The sequence below is a fragment of the Stenella coeruleoalba genome (assembly GCF_951394435.1).
Source record: "Stenella coeruleoalba genome assembly, chromosome: 15".
Taxonomy (NCBI): Eukaryota; Metazoa; Chordata; class Mammalia; order Artiodactyla; family Delphinidae; genus Stenella; species Stenella coeruleoalba.
In genome coordinates, this window is record NC_137161.1 from 77382982 (window position 1) to 77403359 (window position 20378).

At 45.0% G+C, this 20378-nt stretch overlaps 1 long non-coding RNA gene across 2 annotated transcripts in view; it reads right to left on the reverse strand.

Annotated features, from left to right (window-relative positions):
- LOC307197615 overlaps positions 1–19683 on the reverse strand; it is a 127590-nt gene extending 107907 nt beyond the window's left edge. The window contains exon 1 of one of the 2 annotated variants that reach the window (XR_013831466.1): positions 19286–19683. This is a non-coding gene — a long non-coding RNA (uncharacterized lncRNA). Of the gene's footprint in view, positions 1–830; positions 1019–19285 lie in introns of those variants that run through there. The other variant, XR_013831467.1, reaches the window with a different exon arrangement.
- Positions 19684–20378: the final 695 nt, after the last annotated feature.

A 20378-nucleotide genomic window follows, 5' to 3' on the forward strand; every position in this document is an offset into this window, starting at 1 on the left:
AGACGCCTTGATGCGCCTCTCCAAGGGTCTCATCCTGCGTTCTGATCTCCTTCCAGAGGACTTTGGTATCTTATAGTCTATGACATGAGTTACCAAGCTCTAAATAATTGCATTATCTTAAAACTATGCGTGATCTCCCTTAATGAATAGCATCTACATGTCCAAATAAAATGAGCAACTAAGTTACACAAATTTTATCATGTAGGGAAAGGGGTCATTTTTTTTTCTAGGTCCTAATTATAAGGTGCTGAAAAATGCAAAGGCAAAGAAACAAGCAAACTTCCTGGAAATCGAGACTATCTCCAGATCATCTTCTCTGTAAGTGAGGAAAAATCAGGGGATAAGGGTTAGTATACTCTACGAAAAAGACTTTAGCTTAGCTGTAGAGCAGGTGAGATGCATTTCTAGGAAAGAAGAAAAGGAGAGACAGAAGGACCAGCCAGGGCAACCTTTTAAATCCTCTGCTTCTTAACAATTGGAATTAACCCTCTTCCGACTGTAAGGCTTCCCAGAGATAGAATAAGAGGGGAAGGCAGGCTACTAGTTTATAGGCAGGAAAGAAGGAAGGGGAACCCAGACAGGGGTCTTAGGTATTCAAAAGCCTTCAGAGGGTTCCTGAGAGAAGGTCGTAAGAAGCAGAAGCCTTTTTGGAGCCGTTCAAATCCCTCCCGTTGCACGCTCACCCTAAAGCCTAAAAGAAGTAGGCAACCCGCCACACACACAACATAAACATTCAGAGCATGTAATTCTCAGTTGTGCCTCCCTGCCCATTAGTGATTCTTCTGTGATACCCTTCCCCTCCTCCAAACCCTGAAAGCGTTCCCCTTCACCTTTTGGAGTAATTAGCACGTTGCTTGCAAGCTCGTGCTGGCCAGACTGGGGGCTCCTCCAAAGTGGAGGGGATGTGCTGTTTGTCTCTCGTCTCGTGCTGCTCACACGGATCGCAGCACTGAGGAGACGGGTGTGATGGTTCATTTATGCACCAGCTTGGCTGGGTCTCAGGATGCCCCGACATCTGGTCAAGAATTATTCTGGGCATGTCGGTGAGGGTGTTTCTGGAAGAGATTAACACTTGAGTCAGGGGATTCTGAGTAAAGCAGATGGCCCCGCCCAGTGTGGGTGGGCCTCATCCAATCATCTGAGGGCCTGAACAGAACAAAAAGGCTGACACCCCCTACCCCTGGCCTCCACAAATAAGAGGGAACTAGTCCTGCCTGACTGCCTCAAGACGTTGGTTCTTTCTGGGTCTTTCTGGGCAGATCCTGGCCTCAAGATCAGGGCAGACTGGAACTACACTATCAGCTCTCCTGGGTCTCCAGTCAACCAACTGCAGACCTTAGGACCTGTCAGCCTCCATAATTGTGTGAGCCCGTTCCTTATACTAAACCTATCTGTCTGTCTATCTATCTATCTATCATCTATCTATCTATCATCTATCTATCATCTATCTATCTATCATCTATCTACCTATCTACCATCTATCTATCTATCATCTATCTATCATCTATCTATCATCTATCATCTATCTATCTGTCTATCATCTATCTATCTATCATCTATCATCTATCTATCTATCATCTATCTACCTACCTATCATCTATCTATCATCTATCTACCATCTATCTATCTATCTATCTATCATCTATCTATCATCTATCTACCTATCATCTATCTATCTATCTATCATCTATCTACCTATCTATCATCTATCTATCATCTATCTATCTATCATCTATCTATCTACCATCTATCTATCTATCATCTATCTATCTATCATCTATCTATCATCTATCTATCTACCATCTATCTATCTATCTATCTATCATCTATCTATCATCTATCTACCTATCTATCATCTATCTATCTATCTATCATCTATCTATCTATCATCTATCTACCTATCTATCATCTATCTATCATCTATCTATCTATCATCTATCTATCTATCTACCATCTATCTATCTATCATCTATCTATCTATCATCTACCTATCTATCATCTATCTATCTATCACCTATCTATCTATCATCTATCTATCTATCTACCATCTATCTATCTATCTATCTATCATCTATCTATCATCTATCTATCTATCATCTATCTATCTATCATCTATCTATCATCTATCTATCTATCTATCTATCTATCTATCTATCTACATATCCATCCATCCATCCTATTGGTTCTGTCTCTCTGGAGAACCCTGACTAATACAACAGGAAACAAAAGTTTGCTAAAAAATGGAGGAATGAATGAATGAACACAAGTCAAACTTTCAATCATGTACAGACATAAGGACAGTGAGTGTGACTCTAGTCTAATCTTTAAACCTCACAGAAATGGAATACAATTGGAAAGTTAGTTTAAGGATTGAGTTGAGTTGGGATATAGTTCAGTAAGGAACATTCAGAGAGGAAGAAGCAAGAAATTAGGAAAACTGGAATTCAACTATCCTGTACTATTGGATTCAATGCTCAGGGCAGGTTCATACTAGATGCTGAAACCCAGAGGTTTTGAGAAAGTTCAGAATGAGAACAACAGTGAAACATACTCAGGCAAACACGGCACATACAAGATGCATTTACAAAAGGCATGGGATAGAGCTGTGTGCCTGGATATAGTTCTGTCTTTGTGTGTTTCTGAGACTCAAAGAGGCAACTGAGAAGGACTCCCTCCTTGAGCAAACTTTAGTCAAACTCCTCTGAGCTCTCTTCTCATTCTTGGCCTACCTTCCTGGCCTGCTGAGCCCAGTTCTGCAAGAATCCTGCTAGAACAGTTTAGCCAGAATCTCCCCATTCTTATTACTAAGTTTCCTCTTAGTAATTCTCCACCCACTGCTCTGGCAGCTGCCTGTTGTCTGTAAGTCCCCAGCTGCCTTTGTTGCATTTGGCATTGAGTTCAGTCTCTCTCCCCTATTGCAATAGTCTTGGATGAAGTCTTCCTTGACTATTGAACTCCGTCTGGGACAACTTGTCTTTGATGCAGCGCCAAGAACTGGGCAGAACATTAGCCAGTCCACCTCCTCCAACGGCTCACCAGCGCAAGAGAGTGCCTGGCTTTAGCTGATACTGTGGTATGGCTTTAGATCAGGATGGCATCTCAGCTAAGAGCACAAGCCTAGGACACCTACAAATGGGCATCTGATTTCCTCCTTGCTAAGGTTTGAATGTTGTGTCCCCCCCAAACTTCGTATGTTGAAATCCTAACTCCCAGTGTGAAGGAGGTGAGGTCTTTGGGAGGTGATTAGGTCATGAGGGCTGACCCCTCATAACTGGGATTAGTCCCCTTTTAGAAGAGACCCCTGCTGATGAGAATGTAGCCCTCTATGAATCAGGAAATGTGTTCTCACCAGTCACCAAACCTGCCAGCACCCTGATCTTGGACTCCTAGCCTCCAGAACTGTGACAAATAAAATTTCTGTTGTTTATAAATCACCCAGCCTATGGTATTTTGTTAGGGCAGCCTGACCGGACTAAGATAGTATGGTGTATTAGTTATCTCTCTGGGTTCCTGCTTTCTCACCTATAAAATAAGGACAATAATAGTATCTCCATAGGGGTTTTATGAGGGAAAAACTGAGTTAACGTTTGTAAATGGCTTAGAGTACTGTTTTGCACACATCAGAGCTATATTTTTTAGATTAGTCATCTCTTAGCACGGGTCGTTTCCAAAAACTTGGATGGGAGGTGGGAGAAGGGGCAGATTTTATTTGTCTGTGTTATTTATTTATTTATTTATTTTTTTGGCGGTACGCGGGCCTCTCACTGTTGTGGCCTCTCTCGTTGCGGAGCACAGGTTCCGGACGCGCAGGCTCAGCGGCCATGGCTCACGGGCCCAGCCGCTCCGCGGCATGTGGGATCCTCCCGGACCGGGGCACGAACCCGCGTCCCCCGCATCGGCAGGCGGACGCTCAACCACTGCGCCACCAAGGAAGCCCTTGTCTGTGTTGTTTCATTGTTATAATGAGTGTGTATTATGATTAGGAGGAAGGAAGGAAGGAAGGAAGGGAGGAAGGAAGGGAGGGAGGGAGGAAGGGAGGGAAGGAAGGAGGGAGGGAGGATAAAACACGATCTGACCTTCAATCCTAAGCCACTCTCTAGAGACAAATCACTTTCCCCCTGCCCTTCTGACCAGAGAGGAAGCCAGTCCCATCCGAATGGAAGTTCCAGCCCTTAACTGAATTTGGTGAGTGTCTGAATGATCATGCCTAGCTTACTCGCTCATAAATCAAAGCCTGGGAATGATTCTAACTGTGCATAAACAGAAAATATAAAAATTAATGCTTGCAGGAACCTTATTTAATTTTGCTGTAAACTGATTTCCGTGACATTTATGCTGTTTGTTTTGTGTGGGGTTTTTCTCCCCCTCTTATATTTTGTTTTCTGTTTTCTTTTTCCTTTGGCTCAGTTTCAGAGAGGCTAGTTATCCGCACATTCATCTCTAAAATGACCTTCCTTTCTTGAAATGCATGTCCTTCTGTTTGTAATAAAAGGTCGTAAGCTTGTCGGGCCCATCAAAGCCATTACTACGGCAATACACTACAGGACTGTGATTATTAACCTCTGGATAAACAGGCAGGCAGGGGAGATGGATGGAGGGGATAAGGCTCGTGTTTACACACATTTATCTTTGGTAATTAGCCATCTGGGGGAAACTGCAAATACAGGCAACAGAAATTGATTTATCTTCAAATAATAAGTTTTGCTTTACAACAAGGTCTAAAAGTGGATCCTCTCAAGTGCTAATTTTGCATGTCACTTGCATGCTTTAAGGATGAAAGTAGTAATTACCAGGCCTTTCATATGCAAAAGTAAGGTGGTGAGGGGCATGCTGGCTTCAACCACAAGAGAAAAAGATGTGTTTCTCGGAGGCATCCCAGTTTCCAGAGGCCTTCCTACGTCCGAGAGGCTGTATCTCCCTGGAGGTCCAGGGCCACCTATGCAGAATCAGCTGCGGACACGCAGCCTTGAGAGTGAGCATCTCTGGTTCCAGGAAGTCTCCTGTGGGCTTGGACCAAACTTTCTCCATGGATGCTAAGGTTCACAGCCAGGAAAGGAGGCCCCTCAACCCTGACCTGCATGGCCAAGTGAAGCAGGGTTCTTTGGCAGACCCATGTGGGGATGGAGGGATCAAGATACTGTGCGTCTCATTTCCATCACGGACTCCATGCCTAAGGGCTCAGTAGCTGTATTTGCACCCTGGCCAAAAGTCCTGTTCCAGGAGGTAACAGCCCACATCATTGAGGAATTTGTCCAGTGATTTTACTTTTCCTTTGTAGTTAACTCTCAGGTAAGCGTCTGCTTTTAATTAGCTGTGGTTCAAAACCATCCATCCAGGCTCATACGTGGCACCCTCTGAATTTATTCAAAGACAAAGGAAAACAGAGCGGAACGCTCTGGAGAGGCCCCGTCGACATCCATCTGCTGCAGCTGCATGTTCTCCCATTAAACCATTCTCATAAATAGCACTGGATCCCACAGCCTTTTGCCAAATGTTTTTTGAACTGTTTTTATTAATAACAAATTGGAATTTGTTGCCGCCTGAAATAGGCCCCAAGTGTGGCCACCTGTGAACACATTTGGCAGAAGGTGGAGCCGCCCTGCACCTAATACCTGTCCGCATGCTACATGGGATGCAGGGCCCAGTCCCAGGCCACCCACCCCATGGATGCCTTCCGTGCCCAATGGAGCCCACCCAAGTGGTAGCACAGCTGATGGTAAAAGAGAGGGATCTACACCTGGGAGCCAGGTCAAATCCGACCACTGCCACTGGATCTTGTTTGGCTAACGTAAGACGGAGATGTTGACGGTTCCTACCCCAGAGGGCTAGTATAGGTAGTACAGCTAGATTCTGAGCAGGATAATCAGAAAGAATTGAACACGAGGGGTTCACTAGGCAACTAAAATGGCGCGAAGAATTCTGCAGGCATGGCAACGCAAATAAATAAATATTGCCGCCACCTCAGGCTGGGAACACAAGGAAGAGGTTGGAATTATTCAAACTTAGAAGCTTGGGGGAGGGGCACTGTGGAGGTGAACCTCAGACCCCTGAGGAAGGATGCTACTCAGCCAGTGTGGTATTTTGGTGGGGTGGAGAGATAGGGGTAAGGAAGCTAGTTCCACAAGTGCTGGGAAAACTGCAAACTGGATTCAGTTGCTGCTTCAGAAAAGCATTGTTGCTTCCAGAGTGAAGAAGCACTCCTGGGATAACCCTCACAGAAACAGGAAGAAAGGAAGCCAAGGGATAACAAATGTGAAGGGGCCGGCCCCTCCTTCCACCTCCAGCCTCACATCCCCCCTCCCGGGCTCCTCATGGGCAGCACTTAGCAGGGAGCCAGTGGTGGAGCAGAAGTGTGGCTTGCAGTGTCCTAGCCCATGCATCACAGAGTTTAGAGGGGAGGGTGTGGAGCTGAGAGAAAACAGCTTAACAACCGGCGCACCTGGAGAGGGGGTAGATCCCAGCCCTGACAGCTGTCTTACAGAGGGGCTCTTCAAAGTTCCTTGGGATGAGAAAACCAGCAAGTGTGGGCATGTCATCTACCTTTAGGGAACACCAGTGGTGAAAACCAGAGATGCTGAACTTTGCCAAGTTGAAGAGACAAGCAGAGAACTAGAAAAAAGAGAGAAAGGCCAAAGGATGCAAAGCTGGACTTGAACAAGAGCAAAGCACAAAAATGCAAGACCATGGCCATGAACTGATGCGGAGGACCCCTGCTCCTGGTGAATGCACAGGTAAACTGACTCAGGGCAGAGGGTCAGAACAGACGCCTTTGACTGAGGCCTCAGACCATATCCATTCTGACCCCCAGTTCCTTCCTTTGTCAAATGAAGACCTTAGCATTTGACAAAGTCAAATGAGTCCTTTTTAGCAGTAATATTCTTTAACTCTATTTCTTTGTCCTTCAACACTGTGCTAGAAAATAACTGGCAGGTCTCTATATTTTTCTGAAGTTTCAATGCTCTCTTCTGGGAATATTCAATGAATATTCCTTCCAAAATATGTAATGAAACTTCTCTATAGAGAGAGACCAAGAACAGGAGGGATCTCTCTCAGCAATGCCTGGACATGATATCAAAAGGTACAAAGAAAATAAGGAAATGAAGTGGATTCCTTGACATGACAGTTTGGAGGCACTGTAGTAAAAGTAGTTTTACTTTTGAAGTAAAACTACTTGATCTTTAGGGAAAGGAGGCAATCTGGGTACAAAAAGAGGAATTCACATTGCTTCATTTAATTATTTTACCATAGATCCAATAAAGCAGCATCTGCAAAATACTTCCAGTGTGCTAGGCAGGTGATGGGGTCAAGGAAGTTTCAGGCACAATTTCTGACCTTAAGGGCATTATTATCCAGCTCATTTGCTCACTTAGCAAATGTTTGTTGAGCACCTGCTCTTCTTAGGAGCTGAGTTAGGTGCGGAGGACCCAATGGCAAGCAGGACTGACAGCGTTCTGTCCTCCTGGAGCTGATGACTAGTAGGAAAGACATGGGGAACATTCTCCAAGTAGATAATACACAAACAAAACAATCAATAATGGGAAATTCTGATAAGTGATCATTAAAAAAATAAGCAGAAGGCTAAGAAAAAATACTGAGGTAGGGGGAGGGTGGAAGACTGCTTTAGATAAAGCCAATAGGGAAGGTCTGGAGACCTGCCAGGTGGAAGCCAGGGAGAAGAGAGGGGAAACTGTTCCAGACAGAGGGAGCAACGCATACAAGAGCCCAGAAGGTAGAAGAAGCTGGCCTGTTTGAGGACCTCAAGGAGGCTGGTATAGGCAGGGCATCATGGGCAAGAGAAGAGGAAATGAGGTGAAGCTGGAGAGGAAGGCAAGGCTTCAGTCAATCTGCTCTGCTTTGTGTATTAAGGAGATTACTCTCAGGATGCTGGAGGAGACCAGATGCTAGAGGCAGGCAGATCAGCAGGGGGACCGGGCCATAGTGAGATTTTAGTGGCTGGGATGACAGTGGAGTTGGAAAGAAATGGATGAATTCATACATTTTGAAACAACTGAACTTGCCCCTGGGAAGGGCAGGGAAAGAGAGAAATTGAAGTAAATTCTAGGTTTCTTGGAGGACAAGGTTCAGGAAGAGGCTATGCATACATAAGGTAATTATCGAGAGATTTATATGAAAGTCCAAGACAACAACGCGGATATTGCAGGAAGATGGTGGATAACTGATTCCCACCTGCATAGTGACGTAGTTAAACGCTAAGTTACTAAACACTGAGGTTTCCAAGGATGTTTCAAGGGAAATAGATTTAAGACGTGGATGAAGAAGGAGGAAGTATAAAGCGAAACAGAGGGGATGGTGGGTGAACACGTTTGCCAAGAATGCAGCGTTGAAGCAGGAGGGGATGGGGAAGGCCAATGGAGATGACGTCCAATGTCATTCCGACTCGGAGAAAGTTAGCTGCTTCTACTCAATGCCATCCAATCACCAGTCCTGGGGCCGCTCACAGCTGCCCCATCAACACTGTCTACTTGGGGGCTTATGTGTGTCCTGGGTTGTTACAGAGCGTGTCATCCACATTAGGCCATACAGCTGGGCTGAGCAACGTCCAGAGGCACAAAGAGGCATCATTCCTGCCGGACAATCTGTGAGCGATGTGCGGGTGTCGATGGACTGTCTTATTAAGGGGCAACAGGAAGGGCAGCTAATGTAGTTTTTCCGTGTAGTCAATGATTAGAGCTCAGTTAAGTGAATGGCATTGGTTGGGCTCCTACGGGCTCCCCGATGCTCAGGACAGCTGCTCCTTCCTCAGAGGTTGTGCCGTTTCTTTCATGTGTCTTCTCTTCTCTATGTGGTTGTGAGAAGTCCGGGAGTTGGGCGTCAGCTAATTATTCCACATCCTCTCCACCCTCTAAGACAAAGCTCAGCCTGTCAAATCCTGCTCATCACCTGTGTTTATACAGCTCAGAACCTAAGAATATTTTTTATACACTTAAATGGTTGAAAAAACCCAAAGAAGAATCATCTTTTGTGACACATAAAAATTATGTGAAATTCACATTTCACTGTCTATAAAGTTTTGTTGGAATATGGCCACTCATTCATTCATGCATTGTCATGTCTGTTTTCACATCACCGTGATGATATAGTGGAGTACTTGCAGCAAAGACCACATCGCCCACAAAGCCTAACACAGTTACTATCTAGCCCTTTACAGAAAAAGTTTGCTGAAACCTGTTCCAAGGCACTGGATGCTCTTACAGAACAAGAGGAAGGTACAAGGAAGTAAAGGAGAAAGTATATCAACTGATATTCAAAATATTTTCTTCACCCACGTGGAAGGCCTTGAAAACCATGCTAAGGAATTTGGACTTGACGTTAGAGTCACTAAGGAAGTAGACAACGTTTTGAGCTTTGAGTGGCATGGCAAAATGGTACTTTAAATATGCTGACTTGGGTTTATGCACCATTTATTTGACATGGTTACAGGAGAAAAAAAGCTTTTTAAATTCATCTACTAGATACATACATTTAAGATAATAATACATGTTGAAAAGAAATATACAGACTAGTGATTATCACTAGGAAGGGCAAAAAATTAACTGGGAAGGGGCACAGGGGAACATTCTGGGTGTTGGAAGTACCCTAAATCTGGGTCTGAATGGCGATTATGCCAGTGTCATTACAGATTAAAGATGCCCACTAATTCTTTGCTCTTCCTCCCACTGAAAGGCTGGCCTTGGTGACTTGTTTGAACAATAGGATTTGATAAAATTGACATTCCAGGACTTTTTTAGATCTGGCAATTTCCATCTCAGTCTCATGGAATGTTCATGCTGGAGGAAACCAATGCCGAAAGCAGTCTGACTATCTGAGACTGCCATGATGTGAGGAAGCCCAAGCTAGCCACCTGGAGAACTCAAAAGGAGAGACAGATACCTGGTTGTTCTGACAGTCCAACCAAGGTGGTCTGTTACTCAGAAAGAGATAACCAGAACAGAGATATATATATATATATATATATATATATATATATATATATATATATATATATATATATATATGCATATTAGGCACTTTATGTCATAACTCAATTAAAAATAAGTAGATTGTACAAATTCAGATTCAAAGATATTCAAGTCCTAGTGTTCTTCAGTTTGTGGTAACCGGGAACTAACTGCATGATTAGCAATAGGTATAAATTTTTCTATCAGAAGAAGATAAATGATCAGGAACTGTGTGCACAGGACACCTATGATAGCATGTGATTTTCACAACAGACCCATAAAATAAGTATTATTACTTTCTTTTGCCAAATAAAAGATTTGCCCAAGGCCACATATCCAGGGAGTGAGAGAATTCAAATATGAACCTAAGTTGATTGACTCAAAAGTCCTTGCTCTTTCCATGGTACTAGGTAGACCCCTGGGAATTTGCTGAAGGTTATAGCAAGTTTTTATAATTTCAAATAGGTCTTACTTATAATCAAGCCAATGACCAGTACGAACCAGTATGAGCACAGAGACCCAATCTAGACCCGTTTATGAGAGTCTGAACTCAAGAAATTACAAAAAGAAAATGACTTTATTCTCTTCTCTAACCATTATTTTTGTACCTAATAATCATTGATCCTCCTTTCTACAATGACTTTCAATATGTCAGTCCAATTCTATTACTTTCTAGACAACTTCAGGCATGTAAAGTCAGTTGAGTCTTATTTAAAACTTCAATCTTGTCTCCAGTTCAAAACTTCTCACCTTCCCCCATTAGAGTCAGTAAAAATTGGAGGCAGCAGGTTGGAGACAGAGGAAATAAGCCAGGACCAGGGGGACCAGGATAGGATTGAGGTCTGGGTCGGGAACAGGCATCTGAGACGTGGAACAGGTTGGGCAATAAGGTCGAATGCTACTCCTCAGGGGAAGGGGGAGGCGGCAAGAATCTGCACTATGAGGCACATTCAGGTCCTGCAAGCAAGTTTTCCAAGTCCCCCAAAGCCAGGTAGAGATGGAGAAGGCTAAAGCAGACACTAATTCTGGAATGCAGAGAAGCTACCTGCAAGGTCGGAACCTCAAGCACAGGGTCCCTGTGATGCCCATTCGACTTTGAATGTGTGTCTCTCTCTTAGTTCCTGATCAGCCTCCAGGCTGCCCCTATTTGCTCACGACAATCCTGGAGTCTAGACAACCAGGAGGATGGAATGGATGTGAAATACCTCTTCCTTTGGAGGAACAGAGCAGAAATCAAGGCACTCAGGTGCCAGGGGCTGCCTGGGCTCTGCGTGTGAACACGGTTGGGGTAATGGCCCAGCCTCCAGCTGAACCACTTGTCCATCCTTTTCTTCTTCTTTATGTAGCTGTCCCTTGGTCCACATCTGTCCATGACCTCTTTCCAGGGTTCCTCTGCTTATACTCAGGCCTTGGCTTGATTCTCACAACTACCCTGGACTGAAACTCCACCTCCAGCCCAAGTCTCCTTCACTCAGATGGCCCATTAAAATATCAGGTGTTTTGAGCCCTGTGTTATTAAACAAACAAACAAAAAAAAAGCAAGAAAGCAAGAAGAAAGAAAGAAACAGAAGAGAGAGGAAGGAAGGGGGGATGGAAGGAAGGAAGGAAGGGAAGAAAGAGAAAAAGAAAGAAAAAGAGAAAGGAAGGAAGGAAGAAAGGGAGGGAGGAAGGAAGGGAAAAAGAAAGTTGAGTCATGATTGGCAAACTCCACTGAAGAATGGAGGGGAAATCTGTACCAAATTTAGGAAGATTTATATTCAAAATGTTTTTTTTTAATTCAGACTTTAATTATCTAATTCGGTCATGTGGAATACCCCTTTCCATGGCCAGTTGGAATAAATGATGTGTCTCTGTAGTTGGAAAAAAATGTACACGGATGCCAAGTATTTGAATAAATTGTAAAGTTGTTGGCTTTGTCCACATAGAGTACTTTTTTCCCCAGGCATTTCTGCGGAGGTTATCCCAAGTGTGAAGAATGACTTACTTTGCAACTAAAAAATGTAAAAAAATTTTAGTCAAGAAGCCCACTCTACGTAGCAAAAATCTCATTCTATTAGGGCTAATAATATACCCCCTCTAATTGCTGTCAAATACTTATTAACCAGACTTTTTCTTTAAGGGCTGTTCTCGGGTACAATTCTGTCCAATTATTTTGAGAAGAGTATTAACTTTGCCTGATTCTCAGTATTTTTTTCACTGAGTGGAGATTAGAAACTGTATTGGGAAATAATATTGACTTATCCAAATGGATTTGTTTCGCAAGGTGAAAAGAATCCTTTGCTATTGCTGTGTAAATACGGATGAGCAATTGACCATATAATTAACAATCCACCCTTTTCACTGTATCCAGTTTGTTACTTAGCGCATCTTCCCTTATAGCCTCCGTTACAACTCGGTACATTGTATGATAGGCAAGGAATTCTCAGGAAGTACATTTTGCCTTTCCTTCCACATCAGAAAGTCATTAGGAAATGAATACAGTGGAAGAGGGTGTCTCCATATCCCAGGGGGCCCAGGGGGCCTTACCTCTGTGCCACCTTTCAGGCCATGTGGCTGCCCCCTCCTCTCCCAGGCATTTCTGGGACTTCTATCTAATCTCTGGGACTTCCATCTAATCTTTTCTTGTTTCATTGTCTGCCCAACTACCTCCTCTCTGCAGATTTACGGCACCAGTTATGGACCAGTAACACCCTCTAGACCCAGCATGTGGGAGACACAAGGGCTTTGAGGTCAGATCTGCATTTAAATCTTATATTACAATATTCTAGCTATGTGACCTTGGGCAAATGTAAGTGTTCCCCAAAGCAGGAAACTAGTTTCCCTAGTAGATTTATGGCCCCCTAATCCTGCCGATGAGGTCTGTTTGTCCCTTTATCAATGATGTTAACTTTGAGCATTTGGTTTAAGGTGACGCCCGTGATCTCCACTTCCTGTAAAGTTAAACATTTTTCCTGTTTAATTAATACATAATTCATAACGGGATACTTTGAAGCTATGCAAATATCTTGTTCCTCATCATACTTTCAGCTTACTCTCAGCATCCATTGTTAATTCTTAACTTCATCAGTTATTATTTTGATGATTTTCTACTTTGTCCCTTCTACGTGTCAGTTGGTTTTCTCCTGTAAGAAAGAGCTTTATTTTCTTGATTATTTGTGTGTTTGTTTATTATCATTATGGATTCCTGAATTCTGATTCTACTCAACTGGATATTCAGATGGTCCCCGATTTAGCCAGTGGAAATTCCTTCAGGCTGACACCTGTGTTCTTTTATGTGTCCCCAGAACTTTCTTCTTCTCTTGCACAATGAGATGTTGTGAGTTCCCCTCGTGCTCTCCTTGGCCCAGCCCTGGAATCAGATGCCTCCCCTCACAGTTCAGCTGTATCGCTATTACAACCTTGCGCTTCCCTCCTAGGAACTCACCTTGTCCCTAGACCCCATGCTGTCCCTGACATGCTCCTCTCCAGAAGGCAGTTTAACTCCCTGGTGTTGCTGAAGGTAACAGCAATGGCATTTTTGAAGCGCTGAGACCCAGCCTCCATCTTAAAGGGCCTTTGACAATTTCAGTACATGCTCCGTAATAGGGAATGCCTTGAAGTCCAACCCCAAGACGTGCTTGGTCATCGATTTAAATGAGCTTCTCTTTTCATAATCAATCCAGACATTTACAAACCTGAGATTTTCTTAAAACTTTTAGAGTTTATTCACTATACAAGATATTTACTAATATAGAGGGAGGGAGTTACCCAATGTTGATAAATGCGCCAGATACGGCATGTAGGTCATGAGGACGCTCCCTCTTTGTCATTTGCACTCTGATGCTACATTAGGATAAGCTAAAAATTTGGCAAGATCCAGTTTTCCTGCATATTTACCATCCCATGCACTCCTAACCCTTTGGCCTAACAGAAGATCAAGCATAAAAAGTTTCATTTGAACGGCTGCCATCGGAAACTCCTATATCTACTTTAAGTGACAGGCTGAACCAGATACTTCCTTATTTCTTTTTTTTTTTTTTTTTTTTGCGGTAGGCGGGCCTCTCACTGCTGTGGCCTCTCCCGTTGCGGAGCACAGGCTCCGGACGCGCAGGCTCAGCGGCCGTGGCTCACGGGCCCAGCCGCTCCACGGCATGTGGGATCTTCCCGGACCGGGGCACGATCCCACGTCCCCTGCATCGGCAGGCAGATTCTCAACCACTGCGCCACCAGGGAAGCCCCTTCCTTATCTCTTATCATTTCATGTTTGTTATCTGGGATACACAAAGTTTATATTTTCTTGGGAAAATGAAACAAGACTTACAGTGGAGAAGGACTTATCTAAAATCACCCATTTAGTAAGTGGCAAAACCCAGATTTAAACAGTGTCTGACTCTGATGCCTGTGAACAGTTTTCTAATTTTAAAAAACTTCTTTAGTTATAACTTTTGTATTATATAAATTCTTCCTTTAGAATAATCTTTAAACCAAACCAAATCTAAGTTTCAGTTTGGTTCCTTTCTCACTAACTTTTAGCTTTTCTACGTTTACCTAAAACATAACCTTAAACATAGTCACTGATTAGCACACTCATTTTAAAATAACTGGCCTCGTCTTAGCTGGGATTCAGAAGTTCTCTCTCTCATCTTTGGGCTGCTTTGACATCAAAATGCCTCACTACTTACTTCTGAGCAACCGGCTAAAGGGGCCTGTCTTCAGTGCCTCCACCAGCAGGAAAGAATTACCAGAGGGAAATAGCAGTATTATGTTTTCCTGTCCAGTTTCCTGTTCTTGGTTCTGGTTTGTTTGTCTTCTTAAACCCATCACACACCTGCAGCTGCACCAGGTGCGTGTAGGTTGAGATCACAAGCCACACACCTAGCATGTCTGAGCCCACACCTGCTTCTCTAAACCCAGGCAATTGCTGTATCATGGCTGGGAGAAAGCATTTCCTATTCCAGGCAAGTTCCAGACCTGCCCTGCTTTCTCTCAACCAGCTCTCCTCTGCTCACCACCCCAGGTCCTGCCCTTTGCGACTGGGTCCCCTTAGTTTTAGAGACCTGCTTGGCTGCCCCCTTTCTCACTTAGCAGCTCACTAGACTCTCAGTTCCTCACCACCTCCTGATGTAAGAGTCCCTGAAGATTCAGGTGAGAGTGAAGAACCCTCCTGAATCCCTGGTCCTGAGGAAACCCATGGACCTCCCAAGGCCCTGGGTGGATTTGGGGCAGGCCTGGGTCATGACCTGCAAGGACTTCTTGCAAAGATAGTATAGGAGGGAGGAGATCCCAGTGCAGGTCAGAAGGTGGAAAATTACCATTCTTGTCATTCAAGAAAGAGTAACCCCAATAAGAAAGCCTGAAGGAGCAGTCTTAGACTTGGGGAGCTGAGAACAAAAAAGTCCTTGTGTCAGCTAGAGACGCTAGGCAGAGAGAAGGCCCAAGATACAGGTGCAGGTCAGCATCAAGGAAACAGCTCTCTGGAGGTCAGAGAGGAGGAAATGGTTCAGCATAAGCTGTGGGCCCTGACCTCTGGTGGAGTCATCCTTGCATCCTTTACAGGGTGGACTGTAGACTCTTATGGGTGAAGACACACTTCATTTCTCCTTAATTGTGGGAAGGTATATTCGACCTCACTCTTTCAGATCTTTAGCTAGATGCCACTTGCTTAACATAATTTCTAAACAGCACTTAATTATCTAACAAGCAGATGCTGATAATTTTCTGTAGCTATGTTGAGCAGCCTGCTCCCTTTATAATGTGCCTCTGTTGGAATGCTCCAGAAACCCTTTCCTCAAGAAGCTGATATCATCAATGTACTGGGCATCTCTGATTCTAAATCCTTTGTCCTGTGAGCACTGTCTTAGCCAGTTTGTGCTTCTGTAGCAAATACCATAGACCAGGCGACTTAAACAACATTTATGTCTCACAGTTCTGGAGACTGGGAAGTCCAAGATCAAGGTGCCAGCAGATCTGGTGTCTTGATAAAGAGCCTCTTCTTGGTTTCTGGATGGCTGCCTTCAAGCTGTGTCTTCACATGATGGATAGACAGAGACCGTCTCTTTCACGTCTCTTTTTATGAGAGTGCTAGTCCCACTCACGTCTCTCCAAACCCCACCTCCTAATACATCACATTGGAGGTTAGAGCCTTAACATAAGAATTTGGAGGAGACACAAATATTCAGTCCACAGCAAACACATTCACACTCATCAGTACATACACCGATCAGTATATCAGGCCCCATTTGCTGGTTCAAAAAATACTTGTACAAGGGCACGACATTTTGATCCAAAATACAAAAGAATATATTTGACCAGAGATTTTGTTTCAAACACATTGTTCAATTCCATTTGTAAAACCAGTTTCTTTTTTTTATTTGTTTTCTAACGAAGAGTTTTAAGACTCTAAATTTCTTTTCTGCCCAACATTAAGGACATCCACCCTGATGAGTCAGGGACTTCAAACAGAAGCTGTGTGGCCTCAGCTCCTCACCTGCAACGTGTGTTGCAATCCTTCCTCAAGGCAACTAAGGAAATCAGTATTCCAGGCACCTGTGAAGAGTAGGGACCAGCTTTCCTTTACAGCACGGAGATGCTGTTTCACCAGGGTGATGCGTTAGAAAGAGCCTACGTGCAGCCGGGCAGAGTCGGTGTCAAACCCTGCACCCCTGCTTACCATGAGCCTCCCTTAGTTTCCTAATCTGTAAAATGGGAATATTCGCTTTGTGAGGTGGCTTTTTGGATTAGAAACACTATGAAGTTCCCGGCACACAGTAAATAGGCAAAAAATGAAGCAAAGATTATTATCATCTGATGAAGAAGAAATATCTCTAAGAAAGAAAGCTCTATCCTTTTATATCAAGGTATTCAAAATGCCATCGTATCTATAAACACTAGAAGGGGTGAAACATAGATGTCATTATCCCAGAAAACAGTTTGTTTAACCCTGATATTCTGATAAAAAGCCCAGGTCAAGGGAAAGGAACCTCTCTTATTTTTGCTTATCGGCCCTTTCCAATCACCAGTGGAAGCCCTTCTCCTGTTTCCCCTCCACAGCTAGAATTTCTCACTCAGGTGTTCTGGAGCTGGCATGAAAAAAAAGAGTAATAAAATAATTCTTTCAGACAAGTTTAGAGAGAGTTCTCCCAGAAGACAGGATCCTGGCTTTGAGTCACATAAAGTGTGTGCTTTGTCAATAACACAGAGAGCGAAGGCGTGAATGAGTTTTATTTCATTGGACAAGCCGTTCGGAATACAGATAAGTCCAGGCAAGCAGCTAAACTCTTAAATAAATGTTTTAGCACTATCTAGAAGGGAAGACTGCAATTGATTCCAATCTTTTCTGACAGAAAATCAGTTCTTTTAAAACTCCCGGGGCAGCAAAGAGTAAAAAAAAAGATCCCGTTTCTAATAAAAGTCGTACAGGTCTGCAAAATAAAACATGTCACCAGAAGCTGCAAGCCGCAATTAACATGCACGTAATTCCCCAAGGTGCTTCCCTCTCTCAAAACAATAAAAAACAAAACAAAGCAAAACAGAAAAACAAACAAGTTTACTCTGATTTGTAATTTTATAAAACGATATTTTCTAATTGCCCATAGTGTCTTTCAATATTGCCAAGGGCACAGGAAGAGATATTCCAATACCAAACAAGGCCAAGTTGAATTGAAATGATAGTACTAACATCCCAGTGTGACTGCTACCTAGTTTGTTCAGAGGTGAAGGGATTTTATTGTATTTAAAGAGCTTAACACTTGCTAAGATCTCCATACTCAACAGCTCCTGGACTTGCAGATGTTACTCCAGCATCGTGCTTTTCAAACCCAAAAGAGAATCCGTGAGAATACCTGGAGAACTTGCTACAACAGATACCGCTGGGTCCCAGCTCCAGAATACCCAATTCAGTAGGTATGGGTGCTGCCTGAGAAGCTGCATTTCTTACAAGTTCCTTACAGCAGCAGTTTCCAACCTTTTTGGCACCAGGAACCGGTTTCGTGGAAGACAATTTCTCCACGAACGGGGGGCGGGGGTGGATGTTTAGGCGGTAATGCGAGCGATGGGGAGCCGCAGATGAAGCTTGCCCCACTTGCCCGCCACTTACCTCCTGCTATGCGGCCCGGTTCCTAACAGGCTGCAGCCAGGTACTGGTCCGCAGCCCGGGGGGTGAGGACCCCTGCCTTAGAGGGTCCAGGGACCCCTCTTTGAGAACCACCATACCAGCATTAAGAATCACAGGCTGGGGCTTCCCTGGTGGCGCAGTGGTTGGAAGTCCGCCTGCCGATGCAGGGGACATGGGTTTGTGTCCCGGTCCGGGAAGACCCCACATGCCGCGGAGCGGCTGGGCCCGTGAACCATGGCCGCTGGGCCTGCGCGTCCGGAGCCTGTGCTCCGCAACGGGAGAGGCCACAACAGTGAGAGGCCCGCGTACCGCAAAAAAAAAAAAAGAATCACAGGCTGATTTCACAAAACAAGGATAAGAATTTATACAACCAGAAATGATCACGTAAAAGGCAGGATGAAATTCACTGCATTACCAGCTTCTCTACTGGATTGTCCTTTTTCCTCTTTAGGATAGAATTTAGCCATCTTGTTGAATGTCTTATAATCCCAGTTACCATTTTCCTAACCCCCTTTCAGCCTGTCCCTGTATTCTTTAGTCCCCTGGACCACACTGATGACTCTGACATCCGGCTTTAACCATGCCTCAGCTTTGCTCAAACACCCTCAGTGGCTGGGCGTCGCCTGTAGAATAAAATGAGCCTGCCAGAGCTTCCGGGAAGATGGCGGAAGAGTAAGACGCGGAGATCACCCTCCTCCCCACAGATACACCAGAAATACATCTACGCGTGGAACCACTCCTACAGAACACCTACTGAACGCTGGCAGAAGACCTCAGACCTCCCAAAAGGCAAGAAACCCCCCATGTACCTGGGTAGGGCAAAAGAAAAAACAGAGACAAAAGAATAGGGACGGGACCTGCACCAGTGGGAGGGAGCTGTGAAAGCTTTCCACACACTAGGAAGCCCCTTCGCGGGCGGAGACTGCGGGTGGTGGAGGGGGGAGCTTCGGAGTCGCTGAGGAGAGTGCAGCCACAGGGGTGCGGAGGGCAAAGCGGAGAGATTCCCGCACAGAGGATTGGTGCCGACCGGCACTCACCAGCCCGAGAGGCTTGTCTGCTCAGCCGGGGCGGGCGGGGCTGCGACCTGAGGCTCGGGCTTCGGTCGGAGCGCCAGGAGAGGACGGGGTTTGGCGGCGTGAACACAGCCTGCAGGGGATTAATGCGCCACGGCTAGCCGGGAGAGAGTCCGGGGAAAAGTCTGGACCTGCCGAAGAGGCAAGAGACTTTTTCTTACCTCTTTGTTTCCTGGTGCGCGAGGAGAGGGGATTCAGAGCGCTGCTTAAAGGTGCTCCAGAGACGGGCGCGAGCCGCGGCTAAAAGCGCGGACCCCAGAGGCGGGCATGAGACGCTAAGGCTGCTGCTGCCGCCACCAAGAAGCCTGTGTGCGAGCACAGGTCACTCTCCAAACCCCCCTTCCGGGGAGCCTGTCCAGCCCGCCACTGCCACGGTCCCGGGATCCAGGGTCAACTCCTCCGGGAGAACGCGCGGCGCGCCTCAGGCTGGTGCAACGTCACGCCGGCCTCTGCCGCCGCAGGCCCGCCCCGCACGCCGTGCCCCTCCCTCCCCCCGGCCTGAGTGAGCCGGAGCCCCCGAATCAGCGGCTCCTTTAACCCCGTCCTGTCTGAGCGAAGAACAGACGCCCTCCGGCGACCTACACGCAGAGGCCACATCCAAAGCTGAGCCCCTGGGAGCTGTGAGAACAAAGAAGAGAAAGGGAAATCTCTCCCAGCAGCCTCAGGAGCAGCGGATTAAAGCTTCACAATCAACTTGACGTACCCTGCATCTGTGGAATACCTGAATAGACAGCCAATCATCCCAAATTAAGGAGGTGGACTTTGGGAGCAAGATTTACTATTTTTCCCCCTTTTCCCCTTTCTGTGAGTGTGTATGTGTATGCTTCTGTGTGAGATTTTGTCTGTATAGCTTTGCTTCCACCATTTGTCCTAGGGTTCTATCCGTCCGTTTTTTTTTTTGTTTTGTTTTTTTTCTCTTAATAATTATTTTTTTATTTTAATAACTTTATTCTATTTTATCTTACTTTATTTTATTTTACTTTATCTCCTTTCTTTTTTTCCTTCCTTCCCTCCTTCCTTCCTTCCTCCCTCCCTTCCTCCCACCTTTCTTTCTCTCTTTCTACTTCTACTAATTCTTTCTTTCTACTTTTTCTCCCTTTTATTCTGAGCCGTGTGGATGAAAAGCTCTTGGTGCAGCAGCCAGGAGTCAGTGCTGTGCCTCTGAGGAGGGAGAGCCAACTTCAGGACACTGGTCCACAAGAGACCTCCCAGCTTCACATAATATCAAATGGCAAAAATCTCCCAGAGATTTCC